We start from the raw sequence: 14311 nt of genomic DNA on the forward strand, positions 1-14311 counted from the left end.
GTATGTGCCCCCAGTATAGATTAGATAGGTAGCTGCCCCCAGCATAGGTTAGACAGGTAGCTGCCCCCCAGCATAGGTTAGATAGGTAGCTGCCCCCCAGTATAGGTTAGATAGGTAGCTGCCCCCCAGTATAGGTTAGATAGGTAGCTGCCCCCAGTATAGGTTAGATAGGTAGCTGCCCCCAGTATAGGTTAGATAGGTAGCTGCCCCAGTATAGGTTAGATAGGTAGCTGCCCCCCAGTACAGGTTAGATTAGGTAGGTGCCCCCCAGTATAGGATAGATAGGTAGCTGCCCCCAGTACAGGTTATATTAGGTAGGTGCCCCCCAGTATAGGTTAGATAGGTAGCTGCCCCCCAGTACAGGTTAGATTAGGTAGGTGCCCCCCAGTATAGGATAGATAGGTAGCTGCCCCCAGTACAGGTTAGATTAGGTAGGTGCCCCCCAGTATAGGATAGATAGGTAGCTGCCCCCGAGTACAGGTTAGATTAGGTAGGTAGCCCCCAGTATAGGATAGATAGGTAGCTTGCCCAGTATAGGTTAAGTAGGTAGGTGCCCCCTCATAATGGCGGAGGGAGCCAGAGCCGCAGGGAGGGCAGCCCGACCTCTTCCTCCCTCTCCTGTCCCGGCCGCCCTCCGTGCTCCCCCCTCGGACTGCAGCAGAGTTAGCGCGCAGGGAAGCACTGCTATACACAGTTACTCACCTCCCTGGATCCGATCGCCGCTCACGCCCTGCTGGTCTCCTCTCTGCAATGTAGCCGCTGATACACACGTCACGCTGCTTCCTATGTAAACAGGAAGCAGCGTGTGTATCAGCGGCTACATTGCAGAGAGGAGACCAGCAGGGCGTGAGCGGCGATCGGATCCAGGGAGGTGAGTAACTGTGTATAGCAGCGCTTCCCTGCGCGCTAACTCTGCTGCAGTCCGAGGGGGGAGCACGGAGGGCGGCCGAGAGAGGAGAGGGAGGAAGAGGTCGGGCTGCCCTCCCCGCGGCTCTGGCTCCCCCCGCTATCACAGCGCCCCCCCCCCCCCCCCCTTCCTCTGCGCCCAGGGCAGCGGCACGGGCCGCACGGCCGTGAAAATAAGGTTGTTGCTTCATTGTGGACAGACCAAATTCGATCAGCTGGACAGTCACTGTTGTTCTGTCATTGAGCTACCTCAGCCCAACCATATGGGCTGGAAACCCGCCATCGCCTGCACTCTCGCCAATGTGCGCACCAGCACGGCCATCTGTTTGTGGTGCGTTACACAGTGAGTTTGGTCTGTCAGTGTGAAGCAGTACACTACTTATACTACCTGATCCATGTATACACACGCAAGATATTTTCAAGCACTTTAGGCCTCCAATTTAGGAATGTAATGTGATTTCTGCCTTTTAGGTATTATAACCCTGCTGTACGTCAAATCCGTAATTTTCCCCGGGACTTTTGGCGTGTATCCCACTCCGCCATGTCCCCCTCCAGGTGTTAGACCCCTTGAAACCTCTTTTCCATCACTTTTGTGGCCAGAATTAGTGTTTGTAGTTTTGCAAGTTTACCTGCCCATTGAAGTCTATTGCGGTATGCGATGTTCGCAAACTTTTTCGCAAGTTCGCGTTCGCGGTTCGCGAACCAAAATCCGCGGGTTCGCGACATCTCTACTCATCTCTGCCTGGGTTTCCTCCTAGCACTCCACTTTCCTTCTTCATTCCAAAAACATACTGATAATTTCATTGGCTTCTCCCTAAATTGGTCCAAGACTATGCTGTATGCATGACTATGGTAAGACTAGTGCTGGGCATACACGGCTCTTTTTTGCCGCTCGATTCACCCGCTTGGTCGTTTCGCCGCTCGATTCCACAGTCAATTCTCTTATCTCCTGCTTGTTTTTCTTAGCTTTTTCCATTCACTACTATCCGGAATCAAATGGCAAAACGATTGGGCGGGAGATCGAACATGTCGGAAATTATCTATCGAGCCATCTTAATGGCTCAAAAACGAGCTGTGTATGCCCAGCATTAGGTGGCAAGCACTTCTGATAGTGACATGACTATGTACTCTGTAAAGCGCTGCTGAAGATGTCAATGCTGTATAAATAGTAAATAATAATAGCAATAATAGTTGATTTCCATTAGGACAAATTACAAATTACAATACAAAGAATTTGTGAAACACTAAATGTATGCCTCAACATAATAGTTTTCCTTCTCCATATCATATCAATCCTCCCTCTTCCCCAACATAACTCCAACAGAATGACCTCTTCCATAATGTAAGCCTCACCCCATCCTACTTTGATGATAAAAGCTGTACGCTTATCAGGACTCCTGCAATCTCCTTTGCATCCAGAATTTGCACGTTCATGGCTGTTGGGGAATGCAAACTTCACATTCTTTTCTCCCATAATGACCAACATGATACTAAAAGGATACCCGAAGTGACATGTGACATGATGAGATAGACATGTGTTTGTACAGTGCCTAGCACACAAATAACTATGCTGTGTTCCTTTTTTTATTTCTCTAACTGAAAGGTATGTAAGTGGCTGACTCAGTCCTGACAGGAAGTGACTACAGTGTGACCCTTACTGATAAGAAATTCCCCTTTTTACCGCTTTCTTGCTCTCAGAAGCCATATTCTGCTAGGGAAGTGTTTTATAGTTGGAATTTCTTATCAGTGAGGGTCACACTGTAGTCACTTCCTGTCTGAGTCAGGACTGAGTTAGCCACTTACATACCTGATATTTAACTCTTTCAGGCAGAGAAAGAAAAAAAAGGAACACAGCATAGTTATTGTGCTAGGCACTGTGCATACACATGTCTATCTCATCATGTCACATGTCACTTCGGGTATCCTTTGGACACGGGGTAAGCCGCTGCGGAGGATTTCTCAGGCCCCGCTTGGCCGATTTGCATAATTTTTTTTATACCCATAGATCGCCGATGCTCCGCACCGATTCACTGCTACCTGCCGCGTTAGAGGGTGCCCCCCCGAGACCCCGTGCGCTGCCTGGCCAATCAGTGTCAATCAGTGCCAGGCAGCGCTGAGCGGTGGACCAGGACTCCCTCTGACGTCACAACATCGATGACGTCAGTGACGTCATTGCGCCCATCGCCATGACGATGGGGAAGCCCTGAAGGAAATCCCGTTCAGAACGTGATTTCCTGATGGGCCTGACCGCCGGAGGTGATCGGAGGGGGTGTGGGGATGCTGCTGCTCAGCGTCTATCATGTAGCTAGCGCTAGGCTAGCTACATGATTTAAAAAAAAAAAATTTAAATAGTGCTGCGCTGCCTCCCTGGCGGATTTAATTGACCGCCAGGGAGGTTAATCATAGGTCAGCTGGGCTGAAATGGCTAATAGAAATTAAGGCCACATGTGCATGGGGTTGACGCAAACTTGTATTTGCTAACATGCATTTGCATCGGTATTTGCCGTTCTGGTGATGAACAAAAATGTTTTTTTCACATTAATTTTTGCAAAAATAATGTTATATTTGATTTTCCAGCCAAAATGCCATCGAAAATCAATTTGGAATAAGTTTGTGATTTTTCGTAATTTTTGTGAACTTTTGCTCTAAAAATACCCAATATGAAAATTGAAAATTTGTTTCCTTTGACCATTTTGTGAAAAGAGGATGTGTGTCTCGAAATTTCGATGCTAAAATGACTTTGGCAAGATTCACAAGCAACACAGGAGTAGCCAGAAAATGAATCCATCTTTTCTTTAACAAGTAAAGCATTTGAACTGTTTATTTAGCTGTTGCCTGCATCTTTTTTTCCTACTTCTCATCACTGATGTCAATATAGCAAATTCTGAGAAATAATGACAATGTTGATGATGACATTATGAATGCAGACTGTGCGAAAGAACACTTTCTGTAATCAAAGTAATAATCCTCTAATGCACTTCTATTTAGTCTAAGTGATCAAATACAGTGTAGCCATAGCTTCCTTTATAGTGAGATATCCAGTTTCACTACACATTTACATTTAATTACGTCAGGCTCACATACAGTGCTGGAAAAACATATGTTGTATTTATGTACAAGCTGTAATTCTGCATGAGTTAACATGCCACTGTCCCCCTGAGAGTGCTGAATGAGACTGTGAAGTCCTGCAGCCTCTGGTTCTCATGTCTCAGGCTTTTATAGCTCGGTTAGAGCACTTGGTGGTATTGATCGCCATTGATCTGTATTGATCGGAGGATGTGTAGACACAGAGTAGTGTGAGATCCCACGTTCTGCCCCTGACACACTGCTCTGGCATTCTGTCTAACCTTTCTGTCACCCCGCAGCCAGCCTGTCACAGATGCTTCAGCTGCCCCTGTGACCACAAGCTTGTCACTGGAGATGAGATAATATAGCTTAGGTCAGGTTTAAATGTTGGCTAATTGTAAGTATCTCACAGTTGTACATTTTTAAACAGCTACTTTGTATGTTGGTTATCTTGTATTTTAACCTCTACCCCATCCACAATACTCATCTTCCAGTAGCAAGGGAGTTATGAGACATAAAGCAGGTTTACCTAGCAAGAGTGAGAAAAAAGGCTACTGAGTTTTTAGAATTATTATTATGGTTATTATTATTATTATTATTATTCATTACATAGTGCTGACATAATGACATCTTCTACAGCACTTTACAGAAATGTAGTCATGATTCTAAGGACACTATTTGACTGGGCGGTGGCCGCATTTTTGAACGAGTTTTCAGATCACTGTGATTTGTCGAACGTAGGGGCCTACAAATACAGTAGAGTGCCAGGTAAGTGTGCAGATGCTTGATAAGTGGGCTTTATGGTTGCTTGAGACTCGGTGTTAAAGGCCTAACTAATACAGTACTATACCACACTTTATATACATACCATGGACTCTTTATTAACCTTCCTGGCGGTAACCCCGAACGTAGTTCGGGGTAAGCCGCGCAGGAGGTTTTCTCAGGCCCTGCTGGGCCGATTTGAATAATTTTTTTTTTTGCTGAACGCAGCTAGCACTTTGCTAGCTGCGTCAGCACTTCGATCGCCGCCGCCCTGTGCTCGATCGCCGCTATCCGCGTCGCAAGACAGCCCCCCCCCTAGACCCCTGCGCTGCCTGGCCTATCAGCGCCAGGCAGCGGCAAGGGGTGGATCGGGACTCCCTTAGACGTCACAACGTCCATGACGTCGGTGACGTCATCCCGCCCCGTCGTCATGGCGACGGGGGAAGCCCTTCAGGAAATCCCATTCTTTGAACGGGATTTCCTGATCGCCTATCGCCGGAGGCGATCGGCGGGGCTGGGGGGATGCCGCTGAGCAGCGGCTATCATGTAGTGAGCCCTCGGCTCGCTACATGATATAAAAAAAAAAAATCAAAAAAACGCTGCCCCCTGGCGGTTTTTAATATACCGCCAGGAGGGTTAAATATTAAAATACAGTAATTGAAAGTATATTGACAAATGGTGGAGCTCTGGAACCCAGTCTTTAAAGTGAACCCAATGTCAAAATAAACTGATGAGATAAACAATTGAATTTACCTTCCTACTCAAAACAATAACTTTTTTGTACATTTCCCATATTCATATAACATGAACTATTGACTTTTGTTTTATTTTAGCTCTCCCTGCTCTCAGAAGTTGTATTCTACAAGGCTGTAATTTGCTTATCAGTGATGTTTACTAGGCGGCTCTGTGAAATGTTTGTTTCTGAGAATTTTAAAGTCCGAGAAAATATTGCCTGGTCTTCCAGGTGAAAAATGTTCATTTAGTTAAAAAAAGGAGGTGGCTGTAAATCTTGAAAAGGGAAGCACAGAGACAACAGGAGACCAAGTAGCGCAATATGTTACCAACATGAGAATTATGCAGAGAAGAAGTAGAAATAATAGTACTCATAAAGGTGGGATGCACTGCGGGGCAACCAACCACATAAGGCAGGTAAAGATTCACAACCCCGTCTTCACTCTGGTGTCCAGGAAGTGCTGGAAGTGGTCGCTCTCTTATAGAAAAAACACAAGGTACCAATCATGGCATGAGTGTGAGAAGCAAAAGAACGGGGGGGTGTAAAGAGACACCCAGGGGTATTTAAAATTAGATTAAAAACAACTAAAAGTAGAAAAAGCAGGTAGCTTACCTCAATACAACTTCATATAGAAATGAAATGTATTATGCACAACACGTTTCATTGGTCTAAGCCCACTTCCTCAGGGCAAATAATGGTGCCAAACACTAAATATAGCTGAACAGGAAGCGCCTCTCATGAGACACATTGCCATTGCAAAATACATTTCATTACTATATGACGGAAACATGGAATATTCACTTTTATCAGTTGTCTGTTGCATTATAGTTGCTAGCAACTGATTCAGTGTAATTCCATCCCAAATCAATTATCTTTAAAAATCTTTAAAAATTGAACCATCTCAAATACATGTGTATGGTACATTGTATATTGCAAAACTATTAGGGCAAGAACAAAACTAGTACTTAATATCAAATAGTAACTAAAGAAAATCAGCCTTAAAGAGAACCAGAGACGAAGCATCCTCATGTATTTTATTACATTTATCAGTGGGAACATAGTTACATAGTTATTTTGGTTGAAAAAAGACATACGTCCATCGAGTTCAACCAGTACAAAGTACAACTCCAGCCCGTCCCCCACATACCCCTGTTGATTCAGCGGAAGGCGAAAAAAAACCCACAAGGCATGGTCCAATTAGCCCCAAAAGGGAAAAATTCCTTCCTGACTCCAGATGGCAATCAGATAGTAAACACCTACCCTGCTTTTAGTTTTATTCTTCTCAGTCTAATCTATCTGTTATCAACTGTGATAAGAGTCCACCGACTGATTCAGTCTATGTTTGACCTGGAATCATTATAGCTGAGTCACTCTTCTGTGGAGTCTTTTCAAGCCCCCTCCTGGCTCAGATTTCATACTCAGAGCTGTTGACATGGGAGGAGCTGCTGCTGCCGAGAAAGAAGCTCTGACACACACAAGTGTATCTGTGTGCTCTGTCTGTGCAGCCAGTCATTATCTACTGTATGCAGTTTCATTTCTATAAGAGACACTTCCTACAGGCAGCCACACAGCATACCAGAATAAAAGTTAAAAGCAGACAGATGAAAGACTGCAGCAGCCCTGCTTGTCTATAGTCTCATATAGCCTAGACAGCACATCCAGAACAACTCATAACCCGGAAGCAGAACAGGTATGAGCCGGCGGCCATATTGGATATTTCCTGGAGCAATAATGGATAAAAAACACTCAAAAAGGCACACTAGAGTGGCGAAATTATCAGGTAGAGCATGTATTCTTTACAAGCGATCAACTGATATGTTTATTTTGTGTGAATCGTTCATCTCTGGGTCCCTTTAAGTTGTCCACTAAGTTTGATATTTTTTTTAATCAATTTTATAAATATACAAAATAAAGGTTCACCACCAAATAAAATTCTTCACCAGATGATTATTAAATATTCCTACATGGTCATTTAAGTTCCACTGACTGAAAGATGGTTATATTCAGTTCTTCTATACGATCAATAATGTAATCGGAACAAATCTATAAATTTAATGGTTTGGTTGTATCATGTGGCACCACGTTTAAAGGGACCCTGAGTATTGCTTGAAAAATGAAATCGGGACTTACTTGAGGCTTCCTCCAGCCCACCGTAGTCCGCGAGGCCCCTCGGTGTCCTTTGGGTCCCCTCCATGGTCCCGCTGGCAGCTTTGGTAGGTGCACAACTTTGACAAAATTCGCGAATGCGCAGTATAGAGACCTGGCTGTCCATCACCTGTGGGGCTATCACATGTGTCACCGTACACATGTTCCATTCTTAGAGGCACTAGGCATTGTCATGACATATCACTGTTAGATACTCCTACTTGTCATTGCCTGAGGAAGCGGGAAAATACCTGCAAAACGCGTTGCTTTGTTTTCTGGAGTATGTCAATAAATTTAAACTTTTGAAAATTGACAGTTTCATGTCTACTTCGGGGAGGCAAGTCCACCACTGCCTACCTATCATTTTTAGAATTTGTAGCATATTTTATCCTGTCTGTGCCTCTGTTTACTTTCTGCAACACCGTAAGGGTCATGCACATGCACAGTACTAGAAAGATTGTACCATGCATGTGCAGGACCCTTACGGCGACGCGCGTGATGACGCCACAGGTGATGGACAGCCGGGTCCCTGTACTGTGCCTGCGTGACTTTTTCAAAGTTCACAGAGGGGGCCCAGAGGACACTGAGGGACCTTGCAGGCTATGAGGGGCTGGAGGAAGCCCCAGGTTAGTCCCACTTTAATTTTTAATCACTGCTCAGGGTCCCTTTAAGCCATGTACACATTTCAGATTGTTGTTGCCCCCAAAATAATTAAAGCAATATTTTGGGATTTTTTTCAGGCTACATTTTACTAATGATGACTGCACAGACATGCTGTTTGGTAGGAGAGGAAGAATAAAAAAAAAATACCCTGCAGACTACAAAAGCAATCAGCCAAGGAATTTCCAACAGAGTCAGAATCAGACTTTATTTCGCCAAGTACAACAGAGGTTGTACCCGGAATTGGTTTCAGCACTACAGGGTCTGTGGTGGTACAAATAGCATACAGTAACATACAGTGGTACAAGAACAGAAGTATAGTGCATTACGCATACATAAACTAGATACAGTAGCATACAGTGGTACAGTAACAGCAGTATGATGCAATGTGGTGTAGTGGTCAGCACAGTGATGTAGTGGTTATCACTCTTGCCTTGCAGCGCTGGGTCCGTGGTTCGAATCCCAAGCAAGTCAACATCTGCAAGGAGTTTGTATGTTCTCACCGTGTTTGTGTGGGTTTTCTCTGGGCAATCCGGTTTCCTCCCACATAACAAAAACATACAGATAAGTTAATTCTCTTCCCCCTAAAATTGGCCCTAGACTATGATACCTGCACTACATCATTCATACATATGACTATGGTAGATATTAGATTGTGAGCCCCTCTGAGGGACAGTTAGTGACAGACAATATACTCTGTACAGTGCTGCGTAATATGTCAGTGCTATATAAATAAATAAATAAAAATAAATGTGCAGAAGATAGTTACAATAGAGTATACGACATAAGGCATTGGTAGAAAGATACATGAAAGATGGACCCATGAGAAAGACCAGGAGGATAAGTGCTGGGGGGGAGGAAAGTAAGGTGCCAAGTGACTGTCACACAAAAGCATCTGTCACCCAACAAACTCTGTGTATGTGTAGTTTAAAGGACAACCGAGGCACAAATAAACTAATGAAACAAACAATTGTATCTATCTTCCTTCTCCTAAAAATGACTTTTTAAGACATTATACAGTTTTATTTTATGTTTAAATCTACTTTTTAAGTTTTAACTGTTTTATTGTTTTTGCTTAATGACACATTCATTGAAGTATGCCAGAGCTAAAACCATGACCTGTTGACCCTTTTTATCTCGTTCATGTTCTCAAAAGCCATTTTGTGCTAGGAAAGTGTTTTATAGTAAGAATGTCTTATCAGTGAGGGTCACACTGTAGTCAGGACTGAGTAAGACACTTACATACCTGATATTTAACTCTTTCAGGCAGAGAAAGAAAAAAAGGAACACAGCATAGTTATTTGTGTGCTAGGCAGTAGCACTGTACATACCAATGTCTATCTCATCATGTCACATGGCACCTCGGGTATCCTTTAAATATTCCTGATATTCAGATGATACATTTGACAGAAATTGGACTGTTCAGAGAGAGACTGGGGCTCCGACTCATTTATCTTTTTTTCTTTTCTGAGTTTTCTCACAGGAGCTAGTTATTAAAATACATTTTCAGTCTCCAGTAATCAAAATAAAGAAAAAGTATTACTAACTTTGAATTCACTTGTCTTGACAACTTTTTGAACGTATTTGCTCGCTAGCTGCTGAAAATAATTTTGTAGATAAGTTAAAAAAAACACAGCAGAAGGTTGATTTGGGGACTATGCTGAGACTGCTAAAAAGACTGCCAGTGGCTGCTGGGAAAGATCAGTGGCCTGCTGCCTCTGCTACGTTGTCCCAACTGCATCATTTGCACCTTGTATCCTGTCTGCCGACATAGGTATAGGGTCGGCACTACCATAGGGACAAACTGGGTAATTGCCCTGGGGCCCCGAACTGGCTGCATGTCACCCCACTCCTCCAGCCCAACTTAACTATGGTCCCCAGGGCCCCCACAGAGTCTTTAGCAAAGTACATAATAACATGCCACGGGTCAGGGAGGAGAGGCTCCCCTATGAAGACGAAGTCGGGAATGCATGGAGCCATGGACTGGCAGAGGAGTGTGCCCCCTGGGACAGGAAAAACACTACTTTGCCAAAGACTCTTTGCGGACAGTGGGGGCCATAGTTAAGTTGGGAGGGGTTACCTGGGACGGTCCGGCAACCGGTTTGGGAGCCCTGGGGGGGTTGTTTGCATAATTCCACTTTAGGGAAGAGAAGGGCTCAGGTCTGTTGTGGGGGGTGGGGTCATTTTGCCCGGGGGCATCATTGTTAGTAGAACTGGCTCTGCTTATGGAAACCAGTTCAGAGAAACAGCCCATCTCCTCAATCATCCCCTGACATTTTCAGGTAGGTCCCACGTCTCCTGCAGGTCACAGCATGGCTCTCAATGCTCTGTGTAGTCACAGGTGGCCCCATCTCTTCCAGCAGTCATTCTACCCTCAACAGATTATCGAAATGTTTGGATGTATCTCTTTTTTGGGGTGTCTCAGGGATTATACATTAAAAATTGAATTTGATGAATTAGTGTTCATGTCTTAATATATATATATGTCCTCTTAGGCAGTTAGGTCATCTTTATTGGACAGACAGAGTGAAGTGACGGGGGACTTATTCTAAATACAAAGTCAGCAGCTTCTAATGAGGCTTGTTAGTGATGCTAATCTATGTAAATGTTATTAATTGAGTACATCTATCTTTTATCTCCAACATTTGGTAATCAGGCAATTAAAAAACAATGACATTCCCGGGGGTTGTTCTCCCAGCAAAAAAAGTGATCAAAGAGTTTAGCAGAAGGAAAGCGAAAGTCCCTTATCAAGTCGCAGGCCTTGCCTTGGGCTAGCGGGCCTCATTAGAGCCAGAAAATCTCTGTTGATCACCAATTAACCTGATTTGCAGAAACTCTGATAAAGACCTCAAACAACATGAGTTTTCTTACTCCCTTAAATTACACAGTTTATTGACAAAAATAAAAGCTTTCACTTTGAAAAGGAACATAAAGGCAGGCTTTCAGGGTGAGCGCGTTCACCACACATGTGTTATGGAAATAAAGGTGATTTCATTTTTAGCAGTGCCACCTTTGAATTATGGCAGTGTGGTCAATGCCTGGCACATGAGGTGGCCTTTCTACCTGGGCAGCACAACAGATATGACTAATTCATAAAACTGAGAGGGTTATTTCAAAGGATACTTCAGTAAAGTCCCATAGTACATTTATATGGACCACACTGAAAAGTGCAACAGCAATTTGAAAGACTAAGGCTTTGTTCACATTATAAATCGCCAGCGCTATCGCAAGCGCTGAGCGATTTATTAAGCTTTTTTAAAAGCACTTTTCCTTGAATTTGCCCTTTAGAAAAGCAATTTCGTAAGCGCTTTTGCTGAGCGATTACTATTTTCACTTCCTGACGTCAGTCAGGAAGTGAACTCTTTGACTCGGAAATGAATAAATACAATGTATTTATTCGTGAAAGCGCTCAGGGAATCACAATACAAAGTGCTTTGCGATTTCGCTATACCTTCCATTGACCCAAATCACTCAGAAAATTGTACCTGTAGTGCGTTTGCGATTTTAATAAAATTGAAACGTGTACATGTGAACAGTCTCATAGGAAATCATTGTACAGGCACTTTTAGGGCAATTTCTAAAATCGCCAGCGCTTAAAAAAACGATCATAGTGTGAACAAGCCCTGAAGGTGGCCACTAATGATACGAGTTGCTGAACGATCGATTACAAGCAATTCTTTGTATGAATTATCGCAAATGATCGCTTGCGACCACTAATGGACAAAAATCTCCTAACCAATCCAAATTCGGATCGATTTCATAATCTGATCGGATTGGTTAGGAGATTTTTGTCCATTAGAGGTCCCAAACGATCATTTACGATCGTTCATATGAAGAATCGTTCGTAATCGATCGTTCAGCAACTCGTATCATTAGTTAGATAGATAGATAGATGGATGGATGGATGGATGGATAGATAGATAGATAGATAGATAGATAGATAGATAGATAGATAGATAGAATGATAGCAGGGCCGATTTAAGCAACAATGGGGCCCTAGGGCAAAATAAACCTGGAGGGCCCCCCAACAGATACCCGGAACAAAAATCGGCATTAAGGGACCTTTTTTTGCAGCTGGTATAGTCAGGGTGTGAAGCCCCAATCGGTCGGAGCTCCACATTCTGGCTACCCCAGCCTGCATGGGGGACAAGGGGTTAACAGGCTTCAGGAGGGGGGAACCCACATAATTTTTTTTTTTAAATTCCCGCACTCTAAGCATAAAAAAAAAAAATTGGGAAAATAGGAAAAAATGCCAGGGATCTTCATACAGCCATATTGCGGCTGTATAGCGATCCCTGGCCAAAGTGCTGCGGCTGCGTATGGACCCCCTGGAAACCCCATCAGGAAATGTATTGCTCTTTCTTTTGATGCATGTAAAATTACACTACCGTTAGGGTTGCTACTAAAAGTGACATTTACCGCATTTAAAATTATACATTTTTCCTTCGAAACTTTAAAATAGATTTTCTCAAAAACTATAAGGTCTTTTTGAAAAATAGTTTTTTTTCTCTTATTCCCAATGATCTCCTTACCATAACCTGCAAATTTAGGGTTTCTAGCATTTAAGGTGGATTTGCTATTAACCATTAAAGTCGGCAGGTTTTTAAATGTGTATTTTTTTTCCTTTGAAACTTTAAAATCGATTTTCTCAAAAACTATAAGGTCGATTTGAATTTTTTTTTCTCTTGTAGCCACTGGGGGCCCCTACAAACTCTGGGCCCTGGGGCAATTGCCCCCTTTGCCTCTATGGTAGCGCCGGCCCTGAATGATAGATAGAGAGATAGATAGATAGATAGATAGATAGATAGATAGATAGATAGATAGATAGATAGATAGATAGATAGGTAGGTAGGTAGATAGATAGATAGATAGATAGATAGATAGATAGATAGATAGATAGATAGATAGATAGATAGATAGATAGATAGATAGATAGATAGATAGATAGATAGATAGATAGATAGATAGGTAGGTAGGTAGGTAGGTAGGTAGGTAGGTAGGTAGGTAGGTAGATAGATAGATAGATAGATAGATAGATAGATAGATAGATAGATAGATAGATAGATAGATAGATAGATAGATAGATAGATAGATAGATAGATAGATAGATAGATTAGTTAGTGACTGCTTTTTAATTTTATATGTGATGTCTTGTTTATTGTTTATTTACTGACAGTATTTACATTTTACAAATACATGAGCCCCCAATTTATGCCAGGATTACTTTCCAAGAAAAACACATGGAAATCATTATTTTTTTTCATAAATCAAACAATTGCTTCCAAAGTAGAATAACTGACCCTCATTATCCGGCACCGACAGGTATTGGCTGATGCCGGATGATGGTGCCGGATGAATGTAGTGCTTGAGAGTCAATGTTAAAACAGGCCTAGCTAAAAAACAGTACTATACAGTAAAACACAGTACTTCAAAACAAATTAAGACAAAGGACATACTTAACTTAACCACTTAAAGCGGATCCGAGATGAAAAACTAACTATAACAAGTAACTTGTCTATATATCTTATCTAAATTTTAGATAGTTTACACAGCAAATCTAGCTGCAAACAGCTTTAATAGAATATGAATATTTAATCCTGTGATACAATGACAGCAGCCATGTTGTTTGTAAACATTACACAGAGGCAGGCTTATCTGCATCTTGAGCAAAAGAACCTAATCTCTCCTCCTCCCTCCTCCCTCTTCCCCTCTGCCTCTAAAATCTCTGGCTAGTAATACCTCCTCCTGCCCAGAATGAGCTCCCATGAGCCCTTGCTACTGTCTGAAAGTGCCTCGGCTCTCTGAAAACCTGTGGGCATGGCTTGTTTAGTTTGTAGGGAATTAGAGTATTAAAACAAAAACAAAAAAGTAATTGGCTTGAGGAATGCCCTATAAACAATAGGGCCTAGTGCACACCAGAGTGGTTCAGCTGCGTTTTGCGATCCGCTTGCGGCTGCGGATATGTTTGGGTAATGTATTTCAATGGGCTGGTGCACACCAGAGCAGGAGGCGTTTTGCAGAAACGCATACTCCCTGGCT

Source organism: Hyperolius riggenbachi, chromosome 3 (genome assembly GCF_040937935.1).
Source record: "Hyperolius riggenbachi isolate aHypRig1 chromosome 3, aHypRig1.pri, whole genome shotgun sequence".
NCBI lineage: Eukaryota > Metazoa > Chordata > Amphibia > Anura > Hyperoliidae > Hyperolius > Hyperolius riggenbachi.